Here is a 13328-nt window from a genome sequence, read left to right as displayed (position 1 = left end):
TTGCTCCTGCTACTCTCCTCCCTGGTCATCTACCCTCCAGACCCAAACAATGCTTGACAGAAATCCTTCATGTCCTCAGGACATCACCTCCTAGTGCCTTCCCCTTCCTCACACCTCTTGACTTCAAAGGGATCCGATAAGAGAAATCCAATGTTTACAAAAGCAATAATTCACCTGGAGCCAGTGAAGAATGACTTTTCTTTGTGGTTAAGAAGCATTTATCCTCAATCTCATTTGAAACCCAAGAACATATCATCATTAAAATATGTCATTTCATTATGAATGAAGAGACTTTTTGCACACTATCGCTGTAAAATGCCATGGTGAACCTTGCACATTACATGTGTGCAAAAAAGTTGGCAAAAAGTCAGTCACACAACCTTAGAATTAAACCTTTGCAAGCCTTTACCTGCCAAAAAAAAGGACTAGAACTAGAATCAGGAAAGCCTGCAGTAGATTTCTCCATCTTATGAGAAAGAATGACTGGGAATAGCGTTGGCTTTCAGAATAATGACCCCAGCCAAAGGGAAAAGCTCTCTACCAACTCAGCACAGTGCTGAAGGAAAGCAGACACTGCTGCAAGATGTCTTACCCCATCTTCCCCAGCCTAAAGAAATTATTCTCCACTTCAGATGTTTGAAGATCCACAAATTGACTTTTGAAGAAATTCCCAAGTCTTGTTTTCCAGTAATTTAAAAATGTTTCCTGCCGCACTGATTTTTTGACAGCACCTCACTAAAAACCTAATGCTCATGTTCTCATGATAACTGCCCTTCCACTGAAAGCAGCAAATTTTTTTGCCATTTTTGAGACTTTTCCTTCAAATACTGCCTTTTCTACCTCAGTTGTGTTGCCAGCAGTAAAGGGTACAATACCAGCAAATGAGCTGGCACATGTAAAAGTTGTAATTCCAACCATTCATGTTTCCTCACATGTTCCAGAACACCTAACTTTAGAGACAATCTAGTATATACTGTCCTTGAAAGGGAAAGAAAATATTTATGAGTGTCTTGCAATTCAACAAGTGATATTAATCCGATAGTAGATAAATGACAGAACGTAACACTATTATATAAATACTCCCATAAACAGAGGCAATATAATGGATATATATAAATAGATTTTTGTACTTCTAAAATATACCAGCAAAACAAGTTTTGAATGACTGTAAAAGAGCTTAGTTTAGCAAATGGATAAAATATGTAACATTTGCAGTATCTAATCACAAATCAAGTACATGGTTTGATTTGCTTCTTGCACACCTTAAGCCCATTTTTGCCCAATCAGCAGTTCAGCTTCAAAGGCTTTGGCATACAGACTGATTTCTTGTATATGTTTATGTAGCATCTCTCAGTAGCACCACAGGGCTCACTCCTTAATCAGGTCTTTGTGTAGTTCTACACTGCCATTATTGCAGCTGTTAAACCATTTGAGTGATGAGCCAGGTAAGAAACAGAGGATAGCAGGGGATACCTGTTCACCTTGTGTGTATTATGAGTGATAATTCCACCCCAGGTTAATTTACTTTCATTATCTAAGCAAGGCAAGTATGTGTTAGAAATGTGTTTGCTTGGAAGTTCTACAAAGGAGGTTGGTTTGTGCTGTAAGCAAATTAATGAAACTTAACCTTTTAAACATGAACAGATGGTGGAAGGAACAGAAATTCCATTAGCTAATAAGATAAAAAGTGTACTCAACAAGGTAAAGTTCATAGTGAAGAATCTAGTCTTGTACACACACAGAGATCAGGAGAAAGCTGAGAGCTCTGCATGGCTTCGATTTGTACAAAAGCCCCACAAGTCTTCATTCCTAATCTCTGAAAGCCTGACATTAAATTAAATTTATATGTGGTTCTGCTGAGGACAGGAAGAGGATGGAACTACTCTATATATTTGCTAAATATTACCAACAGAGGCGACATTTTCCACTGCTGATACCCACAGATTCCACTTCATTGCTTGTCTGTGGATCACAAGCTCCTAAACCTTTGTCTGTCCATTCCATTTCAAGCACTATTTTATCCAAACCATTTAATGCCAGTTAGATCCCTGTAATGTGCTGGTTTTGCCCTGTTTCGTTCTTATGTCTGTTTTAGCAAAGGTTTATTCTCTTTCACTTCCCCAGAGCTGCTCTGCACCCTATTACTGTGTGTTCCTGAAGGCATTTTTCTAGAAGGCTCTGAAAGATTTCAGTGCTGTCACTGCAGAGCTGCTCTCTCAAGCACTACGGGCACTGGGGCTGACTCTGATAGCTGGGGTGTCATAAGTGGGTATCAGAAGGGTTTAATCTGTCATCCAGGGATGAAGGGATGCAGCAGTGCATCAGATGTGCCTGTGGGGCCAGCACAGCCCATCAAACTGGGCACTGAAGTGCAAGACAGCATCTGACTCTGCAGGTAAGGCTGAACCTCAGCTGGGTCCTGCTTTCCCTCATAAACCTACACAAAACCAGGAAGGTCAAAATGCTCTCTGGAAGCAGCTTCTGACTCTCAGATAGATTCATCACTCAATAGTTAAGAAAATTTTAAAAAAGAACTCTTTCCTTCATTTCAGAATAGCTGCCTAATCTTTCCTACAGTGTAGATGACAGTTTTGGAGCTCCAACCTCCATAAGAGTTCCTGTTTTGGAAATCAGCCATCCTTCCTTCTCTCTGGCAGGCAATGGCAGGGAAGAGAGGATAAACCTTCTCTTCCAGGCTGGGGACACCAGCCATCAGAATGCACAAGTGACACCAGATAGAGACCTTTCAGAGATGAAAATCTGCAAGCTGCTCTCCTCTGGCAGGCTGCTAGGAATGGGCAGGCAAACAGCCCAGGAGAGGGAATTTGCTCCCCTCCTTTCTTTCTTATCATCTGTAGCTCAAAGCCATCAACTAGATGTGTTGAGAGAAATATATAGCCTGTGCTTGTCTCAAAATACAACACTTCTCGTAGCTCTACAGTTTGTTTCTTCCAGTCAGAACATTTTTTAAAATGATGTAGTTCAAGTTGCATATGTTTCCATGTACTGATAATTAATCATCAAATCATCTGGCACCTAGACTGTCATATACAGAAGCTGAGGTAACACATCTACAATGTTCAAAGAAAAATCTCTGCTTCTTAATGGACAGAGAAAACATATACCCAGGTTAGAGGAATATGCACATGTCTAACACTTCCCAATTTTGAAAAGAGAGTTAATTCTTTGCAGGGACAGCCTAATACAATGGACCTGGAGTGCACAGACCTGGACCTCTGCCAGCACCTGTCTGTTCAGGAATTTCATCCACTTTAATAAGCTGCTGCTCTCTGGATCTCAATTAACCAGACAAGCTGGTGCAATTGTAGAGAACTCAAAAATAAGAGAGAGAAGATTTCACAGATTCTCCATCTTTAGGCCTTCTGTAAGCGTGACACATACAAATAGAACCCAGTATTGTAGGTGACATCCTTAAAATTATGAATTACTGTGAGGCAATGAGAAGCTGGTAGAGAAACATCAGCAGGAGGCCCCAGAACAAATGTTATTTTTCATGGCTTACTTCAATCATTGTCATCAGAAGTCAGCATCTCTACCAAGCACCTCATTGATGCCACGGCTCGAGCGGAGCCCGAGATCTGCCAGGCCTGCAAACTGCTCCATGAATTAACCCCAGCTCCAAGCAGACAGAAGGGTTCACCAGCATGAATCTAATTACAGGCTGGGAGACCACATTTATGCAACAACAGTATAAATACCAGAATAGAGATACATCAAAATGCCTGAGCAGCACATTAAATCCTGAGAAATTCATGTTTGCATTGTAAGAGTCTCACAGGATTTAAGAGGAATGGAAACAATAGACTCCTAAGGAAATTGCAGTAAAAACCCCACAATGTTTTCTAGGCAATTGTATTGTTCCCACATATTAGCCAACCTTACAAAAGAAATTCAAAATGGGGAAAAAACTTTGCAGTAAATTACTTTTTCTTATAAGTGTAACCCAGAGATTCCTACTAAATACCATTTGACTGCTCACATGCACTTTTATTTTTCAATCATGGCATAAAATGCTGCTACCCTGCCCCATAAAACAGCCTGGCTTTTACTACAGTCATTATCTGTCTGGTCTGTTGGGACTGGATGCTTTTAGGATGGGATGTTCAGTGGAGTTTTATCCACAGACAACCACAAACCATAAAAGACAGCTGAAAGAGGGAAGATCTACCAATGGGTAAGGCAGGCAAATAAGCATCAAGGCTAAACAGGAATGTAACCAGAAAACCACCTTAACAAAGAGAACAAGACAAAATATTTGCAGATTTTATACCTCAGTATGTCGCTATTCAATGGGTCTATTCATAGCCCAATTTTAAATTCTCTTCTGTGATGCCTAATACAAACTGGGTTTTGAAAAGGCAGCAGACATCCATGACACTACATGAAACACAAATTTGTCATTTACACTGCAATATAAACTGTTTTTCAGTAACTAGTCCACTTCAGATCTTGGCTCAGAATTCACATTTATATCCTAAGGAGCTGAATATGAAAATTCAGTCTGAGGAAGGAATTGAGCATTACAATTTCAAGTCAACACAAATAAAAGTTAACATTAGTTTTTAAGTAACTGGCTGTGTCCCTTGTGATGGAAACAGGGGAAAACACCTTTGTAGGCAGTGCTGACCCCCACCCTCAGATTAGTACATGTTTTAAGATTCTAAAAAGACAAGGATCAGAAGCCCTTAAATAGATGTGAACTTTTGTAAATAAGAGTACATATTAATGCTCTTTTACGGCTTTGTTACTATTCTTAATATAAACAAACTGGTTTTTCTTCACTCTTTTTTCCCTCTTTTTCCAAGTGTTAGAGGTGCAGCAACACATGCTTCCTGCCAATGGAATAGCTCTTGGAGAGACAGAAAAATCAGCAGCTTCCCAATTATCTCCTTTTGGCTGATCTTTGGACTGTTTCCCATTAAATATACCTCTGTCAACATTAACACACCACAGCCATGCAATTCCCATCCAATGGAGGTCCATCATATCAGATTATCACACTCGCTGACATGACATAACCCTATTCACACTGCAGATCTTCACTGCTAGCCTGAGGCCAGGGTAAAATAAATTGCACCAGTGTTATCTGTGGGATCAGTTGATTGCAGGGTCTAATATGACTAAAGTCCAGGAGAATATGTGAATGCTCCAGACACAGGGCAATTCTTTGAAATCAATGATTGCTAGAAAGGCTTGATAACTGGGGGCTTTAGGTTATTAACGCCAGCGGGTCATTAAGTCCACACAAATTGTTATAGCTTTTATAACCTTTTCTTATCTAGAGAAAACAATTAAACATTTTAATTACATTAGAGGGATGACAGAAGATAATTGGAGTTATCAGGAAATTATGTAGTCCTGTTAATGTGAGTTACTATGTCATTTCCATTGCTTACAAATGTACTTGCCATCCAGATAAAGTAAAACTAACTTTCAATTAGGTCCATTTTCAAAGATGGAAGAAGACAAAATAAGTAACCCAAAGCCAAATGAATTATCATATTAAGCTGGTATTGTATAATCTTTGAACTATTGTCCTGGAACCCAGATACAGTGATGGAAATTGTGTTGAAAAAGTACAGTTGTCACCTATGGAAATAAATTACTTTTCATACCTACTTTGATTTTAAAATTGCAAAGTACATAGAATACAAAAATTCTATGTTTCTATAGCTTCTGTGAACTATCCTGCAACTTTTACTTAAAAAAAATAGTGCCATCAATAGAGGACAATCTGCCAAAAGTTGCTCCTTGTTTTACTTCATGAAGTCTCTGCTCCTTTAGATCTGCTCTGGGTATGTGGGTCTTGCAGAATTCCTAATTCCACAGCACCAGGTTTGCCCCATGTTTCAGTACATCAGCTCTTCACTATTACAGTGAGAATTGCAAAGGACTATGACTATGTCCAAGTGGGGAGCTTTCACACCACCACTTCAGCCTTTTTAAATGTGAAGAGAATGTGTAGGAATGTACCCCTTAATGTTTTGCGGCCAATTTTTTCTTGCATAAATTGCTAGGGCTGAACAGCAGCCACAACAGCAGTTGCATAAGTTCCCAGGGAATTCTTGGTCATGATGTGCCAGCCTGTTGGACTTTGAAGATTTACTGTTTTGCACTTAAGGGAAATGTGTAAGAAAATATTTACAAGTGCTCATTAAGGCTAAATTGTGTCCTTATCCTGTGCAGGTACCCTGGGAATTAAGAAAATCCTATGATGAAAATGGATGTAAGGCTGTCACACTTTTGCAGAAATTGCAGGAATAGTCACTTGGACAAGGGAAGGGTGAAGAACTAAACTACAAATACATTAAAGGGCAAAGTTTAGTAGAAAGTGAAATACAAATCACTTTTATTATGGACAGAGTCATACTGGGATGTATAAACAGTAATAAATTCTGAAAATTTTCCATTAACTACTCTTTTCTCACCTCCAGCCCTAGTGAGACTGCAACTGTAGCACTGTGCTCAGATTTTGTTCTTATACTTGAAGCAGGTTGCAGAACAGAGTCTGCATAGGATTAAAAATGCAGCAACATTTTTGTTCCATCCTGTCTAGATGATTCACAGGGAAAGACTGGCCCACAAGAGATTTATGCAGAGAACAGGAATCCAAATATAATTTACAGATACACATGAGTTTGCAGAAATACAGCAGAAATAGTGGAGGAGCCTCAGGTAGAACCAAAACATGGGAACAGATCACACAGGTGTCTCACAGAGACTGTGAGCAATGACAGGCACAGCTGACCCTGCAGTGAAAACAGACAGGAACAGCACCCACATGACTTAATATGATATTTTTCTAACAGACACCCACTTCAGTTCCTTACTGTATTGCCTTGGAACAGTTGTTGTTGCCAGGAACTGAAAGCCTACATGATTTCCTTCCTCAAGGAAGGAAATGAATGAAAAATCTGCATATCTGAGTAAAGAAGGCGAAAAGTCAGAATGGGCCAAGAGCTGCAGCTCCATCCTAGCCAACACACCAGAGCCTGAATCATGGCCAGTCCTGATTTATCAAGACTTACTGTGCTAAAAAAAACATCAGGTCCCCTAGTTGGGGACTTGGCCAGCTCACAGGCTTTGTATAAAAGCAGAAGTGGATCTGTAATACACAATTTGGGGTTACTTATGATGCATCTTGAAAGGAATAAAAGAAACTACTTTGAATTTGCATGATGGAAGAGCCAGGAGATTCTGAATCTGATTCTAGCTTATGAGGTCAGATCTTGCAAGCAAAAAAGGATTTGTAAGTCTCTGCTTGCAGATCACACACATGAAGACATAAATAATGGCATATAAACCTTGCAAAAGAAAACTAGGCACCCCTGAATTTTATGATGTGGATGGATTCAAATTAAATCTATAAGATTTCACTTGCAGGTGTTTTCACTGTCACCACTTTATTTTGGTATAGCTTGGACTCTCAGTCTAAATCTGTCTGAAGTTAATGCATTGCCTACCCATACAGAGGAATTATTTGGTTTGTCTCAGGGACAGGGCTGTTGAAGATGATGTGTGCTCCCCTACACAGAAACACAAAAGTTTTTTATATATTTCCATATTCTCCAGTCATTTATCCCATCTTTTCCAAAGTTTGGCATTTTACACAGACCACACACTTGAGTTTGTTTCCATTGACTTTCTTGACAATTGTACATAAACCCAGCCAGAATTAGACTCAAAGGGCTTCATCTATTTTCCTAGATAACTCAGCAGACTGCCTCTAAATGCAACAGATCTATCTATGACAGCAGCATAAATTCAGTTTGTCCTGATATCCCAAATTTCTTCCTATCAGAGAGGCACACATGCAACCAGTTGCAATATTACATGCTAAGAAAATCCAGTTATTCTTTGGGGTGGAGTTCACAGAAGAACCATAATCCCTGAACTGGAGCTCTGCTCAAAGAGGAGCCAGGAAAACCAAGGAAGTTTGGTTACAGCTACACACAAAGTCTCAGATGGTTGCTTGCAAAATTAGGTGGAAGCTTCTCATGAGGCAGATGCTAACTAAATCTGCATGGCAAAGCTTCTTCTGTGGAAAAAAATCTCAGTTCTATCTCAGAGTTCTACATTTACCTTAATATGCCAACCTCAGCCTGCTCATAGCAAGCATTGCCTGTGTGTCCAGCATCATTTAATCATGATCATTTGCTCACTTGCTTTTTCCCCCAGGATGTACCATCTGTAAAAGTTTCCTGGTTTTTTTCCACAAGGTCTCTGTGCATATGTGGCCTTAGGGAGAAATCCACCATATTAAAGAACTGCAAATAGTTCTCCTGATCTAGATGACAAGCTATACTGGATAAAATGGTGCTGTAAGAGAAGAATTATTTGAATGTGAAAAGGGTGATAAGCTCACATGGGAAAGCAGGAAAGAAGACAATGGCCACAGCATCACTGATGATATTGAGAAAGTGTGACAATATTGTAATTATCTCCTTATCATGACTCTCTTTTCTTAAATGAGCCATTAAGAATATCTGATACAGACACCTAAGCAGAAAATAAAATATCCAGTTTCCTTTCTGTTTTGCCCTTTTTGTGTCCATATTCTGTTTTGGGAGGGAGATTACATGTGACCTCATCCAACTATCCAGCTTTACTAAGAATGAGATTTCCAAGAAGACTCAATGAACTTTCCTCATGCCAGACCAAGTTTAAGTTCTGCTAAATTTAATGAAGAGACCCAGAACATATTTGCTAAATATTTTATGAAGCTGCCTGTGCTGCATGTTGGAAGGTCAAGTCCAATGTACATCAAGAGCACACAGAAGTGCAGGCCAAGAACTGTGCCTTGATCTTAGACAGGTTTTTTTCCACTCACAAGGAAAAACATCCTGCATGTAAAGCATCTGCAGAGAGAACTGTTTAAATATACGGTGACAAATCTTTCAGCTGCTAAAATGAAGATGAAATAGGGCTATCAATAGAGCAGCTATGATGATGACAAAAATCGAATCAGCAGTTTTGGCTATTTTAAAAACTATTTAAAATACCAGCTTTCAGAGTAGTATTTTTTTTTTTGGTTTTATGATGCATCTAAGGGAAATATGTGCTTCATATGAATTCATGGTTATTACACCACTGCTGCAACACTTTAGTGTGTCAGCATTTTCATGGTGAACCTTGGAGTATTGGGTCTGTAACCTGTCCATAAAAATCTGCCCAAAGCAGAAACCTGACATAAAAGCTAACATAGGTGCATTATTCTAAGCTGGGTGGGATAAAACATTTCAACCTTAGATAAATTAAAAATTACTGATTAATGATTAGATTAATGATAACTGGATTTGGTCACTTTCTTGAATCAGATTGAATATATAACCCAGGGTGCTAAATTAACCATTTATGGTATCATCCTAACCTTCTAATACTGAGACGTTTTCAGACCTCCTTATTATATAAACAGCGTGTCTCAATCATTTAAGAAAGGTGATTTTGGAGTTCTCTATCTTCCTCAGTTGCCTCTTAAGTATATGTTCAGGACATACACTTTTCATGCAGAGACATTACTGTCTCCACATTTTAAATGGGACTCCCAGCTCAGAAACATGCCAAAGGTCAGGAAGTGTGTCAGAGTGAAAAATCAGCCTAAACCCTTAGCCTTCACACCAATCAAAAGAAAAGCAGCAACACTCTGATCTCTTCATCAGAGTGAATTTGCACTGACATCTTTTTTATTTTCTTAAGATCTCTCAGTTCTGTCTCTCACAATAGCAGCTATCACTCCTATAACAACTGGACTAGAAGTCAACTCATGAAAAGTATTCTGAGATTAATCCTACCTCATCATGCATATCCTTTCAGCAGCAAAATTACAAAACTTATATGGAGATTATTCTAAGGCCACATCCTTTGGATGCCTGTGAGCACCGGTGATTGTGCTGTGAACGTAGACTGAATGTTGATATGCACTGAATATATTTATGTTTTTGTCTGGGAGGGACTGTGTATCTTAATGGTGATAAAAGCAGTTAGAAAAACAGCTTGCCTCCTCATTCCACAGTTTATGGCTTTGAAAGGAAAAATGTGATATCCTATGCAATTTGCAAAGCGCACAACTGAAATTTGAAAAAGAATAAGATTATTCTATCAATGAAGAGCTGCAAGCACAATGCTGGATGACTGAGACTGGGAGGAAAGGAAAGGGAAAAAAAGGCAACAAAAAGCTGTTGCATTAATTTCAAAAAAAGCATAAATTCTTTGAAGTCTATTGAGTAACAATCTTGAAGGCAAGTCCCACATTAAAAGAAGGCTGTGGAGTCATTTTTGGGGGGCCAGATCAAGGTTATTTTTGAAAGTCAAATATATGCAGTCTAGGTTGTGGTACTGTTTTGATACTGGCCATGTTGCTAATGCAAAAGAGAAAGCTTTAACAACATACCACCCATAATAATAATGTTGCTATGGAATGCTTTAAAATATGCAACAACATATAAAATACACTAGCGTATATTGTTTTTTGAAAGTCTTAGCAAAGTATATTATTTGGGTTCTAAGTGGTTAATTCTTTAGAGCTGCAATCTCCAAGATAACAGCTTAAACATTTGGCTCCCCTTCATGTCTTGACAGCAGTTCTTATTTGTTTGCTTTATGTATTAAAGCATCACTTCAGTATAATGAAGTACCACATAATATCCCATATCTACAGTACAGACATAAAAACATCCTTATTGCCAATCACCTTATAAAGTGGCAAAGTCTCCTAATTGCCTTTATCTTTCAAACATTAGAAATTTCATATTTTAAACTAGAGTAGGCAATGGGTATTAAGAGTCTGACAGAGAGAAACATGAAGATCCCTCTTCAAACCCACATTCTGTATTTATATATTAGCTTCTAACATTACAAGAAAATTACTACACAATGTGCTATAACAAAGAAATATATATATTATATACAACAATTTTAAACTCGGATTCCATTCACCTTGATTCATCATTTAAGCAGGATGAGAAATTGAGGCTTAATTAGAAAGGTACATCATGGGACAAGACACAGAAAGTCCCAGTCAGACCCCAAGAACAGCTGATTCATACATTTATTTTCTCAGTAGAAGGAGGTGTTTCTGGATCATTTATCATGTGAGTGACTCAGGACACTGTAGTTTAAAAGAGCCAAATTAATCAGTGTCCTGACAGCTCTTTCTAACAAGATTTCTCCTCACTTAAGTTCATTTCCAGGAATTAAAACCTAATTTTAGTTGGAAGCTAAAGCTCAGACTTCTGTGATTGGCCACTGTAGAACAACCCATCAATACTATATTTCCAGCCCATGAATTTGAAACAAATTTCCAAAAGGAAGTGCTCTGTGATTCTGAGACAGGCCCTGGAGAAGGAAGGGGAGGCACTGCACACCATCAGCATAGGTGTTCCTCTACAGGAACATTTTGTGCCTTTGGAAAACATTCAGACCCCATTGTCCTGTATGCCCCAACAGTGCATATCTAGAAATATATTTATCATCACATTATTTTTACACATTAAAGAATTGTTACACTTCTTTTTTCTTTTTAAATTTTACTTTGTACTCTTTTAGTTGCTTTCTGAAAAACTAATGCTCTTTCCAAGATTTTTATGATACTGCTTCTCAAGGAATATCCTGGGTTCTCTTTTATGACACCCAAACAGAATCAGGAAAAGCACAAACTTTCTAGAGTGTTGTTGAGCTTAGTTCATGCAAATTAAGTTGCCAGTTTCTGCTCTTCTACAAAATCTTTGTTTTGGGAAACCGGACATTGCTTCTGAGGCCTTTCTGCCCTGAGCCCTCAAAGCACGGAGCAGCAGGAGTGCAAGTCTGCCTTTGATCATTACCAAAGATCAGTTCTGATGGATGCCTTCGGCTCACAGTTTTCTCACCAGGCTTACCCCAGTCCTGCTTGACACATTATCTCTTGTTAAATCGCTCCAATTTGCAGCAGCACATTCATCTTGCTGGCCATGCCTGACACCCCTGTGTGCGCCAGGCCCTGCTGAACATTTGCACCACAGCAGTGCCACAGAAACACGAGATTGCAGAGAGCTCAGGAGCCACTTCAGAGCAAAACTACACTGAGAAAACCTCTGCAGCCTCGCTGTCTCTCTGCTCTCCAGCAGCCAGGTCCGTGTCAGGACTGGCCTGACAGGTCCTGAGGTACCCTGGTTTCGAATAAGCTGGTATGATCCCACCTTTCTGCATAAAAGGTTACAAACACCATGTTTCTTTTAGTAGAAATAGTCCACGAGCCTCTGCAAAGCTGTTCAAGTCAGAATGTTTCAGATAAAAATGTCTGAAGATCTGTGGCAAAATTTACTTTATCCTATATTTACATGATATTTATACCATGCCAAACTGTTACCGTGCTCAAGTGAGGCCGACTGAACAGGGATATGAGAGAAACACATCCTGAAACAAACTGTGATTCTTTGTCAGAGTCAATACTCCATGTGAAACAGGAGAAAAGCTTTCCTGTACCCTCAAAGGAGACAACAAATGGCAGCAATTCCACAGGAGGCTCCACAGAATTGTATCTGAACTGAAACTTACACTGCAACAGCCACACCCTCCTCTTGTATGAGGGATCTGAGACTTTGTACAAACTGAGCTCATTTAAAACAAATTTTAAATCTTGTCCTTCCCTCAGTTCCTTGGTTCACTGAGGTTTGAACATTTCATGTATCCATCCAGGTAACCTGTTCTGACAGAAATAGCATTGCTATATTTTAACATTGGGGATTTGAAAGTACAATTCCTCAAAAAACAGTCATTCATCCTATTGTTTTCACGTACATTCACTCTCCAGTGTAAACTCTTCATGATGCATAACTGGGAAGCATTTACCTTATTTTTACAAAGCTGAGAGGAGACCTGAGGTGCAGAGCAACCACTGTAAAAAAATGCATCATGCAAAGGGCAGCTGAAGCAAGTTATTCAAATTGCCTACTGCTTCAAAATTTCCCCCGTGAAAGTCATTGAAACCCATTTGTAAGAGAACACAGAGATTTAAAATAAGCTGACAGAAAACAAACTCTGCTGGGAGACCATCTTCACTGGAAGTTTGAGGTTTTTTTGGCTCCAAAGCATCTCAGCCTCGAAGAGCACTGCAACCCACACAGCTTTCTAAGAACATTCAAGAAAACCCAGACATTTAACATCTGCCTGCCAGCCAAACAGACCTCCAAGGTGCTGTGTCTCTGAATGGCTTTACCCAAAGTATGTGAAGTATTGAAGGAATCCTAACTTAAATGGTTTTCAAGGTAACTTCACACACAGAGGAAGCCACAACAACAACCCTGGGAAAATCCTACTGCTTCTGGATTTGT

The 13328-nt window shown here is 39.2% G+C and overlaps 1 long non-coding RNA gene across 1 annotated transcript in view; it reads right to left on the bottom strand.

Moving 5' to 3' along the window:
- The window catches only part of LOC111933225 (uncharacterized), a 51663-nt gene extending 39650 nt beyond the window's left edge, over positions 1-12013 (bottom strand). Inside the window, exon 1 of the long non-coding RNA XR_015274237.1 lies at positions 11895-12013. This is a non-coding gene — a long non-coding RNA (uncharacterized LOC111933225). The remainder of the gene's footprint in view (positions 1-11894) is intronic.
- Positions 12014-13328: the final 1315 nt, after the last annotated feature.

The sequence above is a fragment of the Cyanistes caeruleus genome, chromosome 10 (genome assembly GCF_971803275.1).
Source record: "Cyanistes caeruleus chromosome 10, bCyaCae1.hap1.1, whole genome shotgun sequence".
NCBI classification, from domain to species: domain Eukaryota; kingdom Metazoa; phylum Chordata; class Aves; order Passeriformes; family Paridae; genus Cyanistes; species Cyanistes caeruleus.
The sequence above is the reverse complement of the archived record's forward strand: the minus strand, read 5'-3'. Positions and strand labels throughout refer to the sequence as shown.